Source organism: Ochotona princeps, chromosome 3 (genome assembly GCF_030435755.1).
Source record: "Ochotona princeps isolate mOchPri1 chromosome 3, mOchPri1.hap1, whole genome shotgun sequence".
Taxonomy (NCBI): domain Eukaryota; kingdom Metazoa; phylum Chordata; class Mammalia; order Lagomorpha; family Ochotonidae; genus Ochotona; species Ochotona princeps.
The window spans coordinates 44,103,562-44,104,859 of record NC_080834.1 but is presented as its reverse complement, the minus strand read 5'-3'; the positions used below and the strand labels follow the sequence as shown (position 1 = coordinate 44,104,859).

At 41.2% G+C, this 1,298-nt stretch overlaps 1 non-coding gene across 1 annotated transcript; it reads right to left on the bottom strand.

The window, feature by feature from the left end:
* Positions 1 to 275: 275 nt before the first annotated feature.
* Positions 276 to 382, bottom strand: LOC131479946 (U6 spliceosomal RNA). Its single transcript, XR_009245193.1, has one exon. It is a non-coding gene; the product is annotated as a U6 spliceosomal RNA (small nuclear RNA).
* Positions 383 to 1,298: the final 916 nt, after the last annotated feature.

The following is a 1,298-nucleotide window of genomic DNA, read 5'->3' as shown; positions in this document are numbered from 1 at the left end:
ACATAGATACTTGGGTTCTCCCCACCCCTCCCCAAACCCTCCCACCATGGTGGATTCCTCCACCTTGCTGCATAACCACAGCTCAAGTTCAGTTGAGATTTCCCCATTGCAAGCGTATACCAAACATAGAGTCCAGCATCTTATTGTCCCGTCAAGTTCAACGGCTTCTTAGGTATACCCTCTCTGGTCTGATGACAGAGCCAGCAGAGTATCATCCCAGTCAATTGAAAGCTCCAACATACCATCAGCAAAAATTTACATCATTATGGAATTAAAAAAATATGGAACGCTTCACGAATTTGCGTGTCATCCTTGCGCAGGGGCCATGCTAATCTTCTCTGTATCGTTCCAATTTTAGTATATGTGCTGCCGAAGCGAGCACGAGGCTACTTCTTACACTGTCTCTCCCTCTCTTTGTAAAACTAAACACATCATATGTCCAAAAAAAACCGAATAAACTATTTTACTTTACCTTTATTTATTCTATCCCAGACATTTTTCCATCTCTATAAAAAAGCTATTTTAAACTTTTTTCTAAAGAACTGAGTTGCTGGAAATAAATTCTTAGGTATTTGTCTGAGATAGGCTTTGCATTTCTTCAAGTTTTCAAGGAAAACATTGACATATAACTACATCCTTTTCCAGTGTACATTGTTTCAGATGAAAAGTTTTCAAACGAATTTGCTCATCCTGCATTTTTTTCCCTCAGCTGTCCACAGCTGCTCTCAAAATTTTCGTTGTCATGGGTATGTGTTGGTCCCTGTAAGATATAAATAGATAGCTTCCGTTGTTTTTGCACTTGTTTGTTCTTTTACTGTTTTTAAAGATTTATTTCTTTCCATTGCACTTATAGAGAGAGGAGGAGAGACAGAGAGAAAGGTCCTCCGTCCGATGATTCACTCCCTAAGGGGGTGCAACGGCCAGAGCTAAGCCCATCGAAAGCCAGGAGCCAGGAGCCTCCCGTGGTCTCCCACATTGGTGCAGGATCCCAAGCCTTTGGGCCATTCTCAACTGCTTTCTCAGACCACAAGGAGGGAACTGAATAGGATGTGGGGCTGCCAGTACTAGAATTGGTGCCCATATGGGATCCTGGCACATTCAAGTTGAGGATCTTAGCTTCTAGGCTACTGCGATGGACCCTGTTCTTTGAATTTTTAGTCCCATATTTAGTGTTGTGGCTCATTCTGAAAAAAATCACCGTCACTGTTATTTCAAATATATTCATTTTTGCCTCATTTTCTGATTCTTTATTTTCTAGTATTCCAGTTACTTAGCTACTGCACATGGCTTTTGAAATG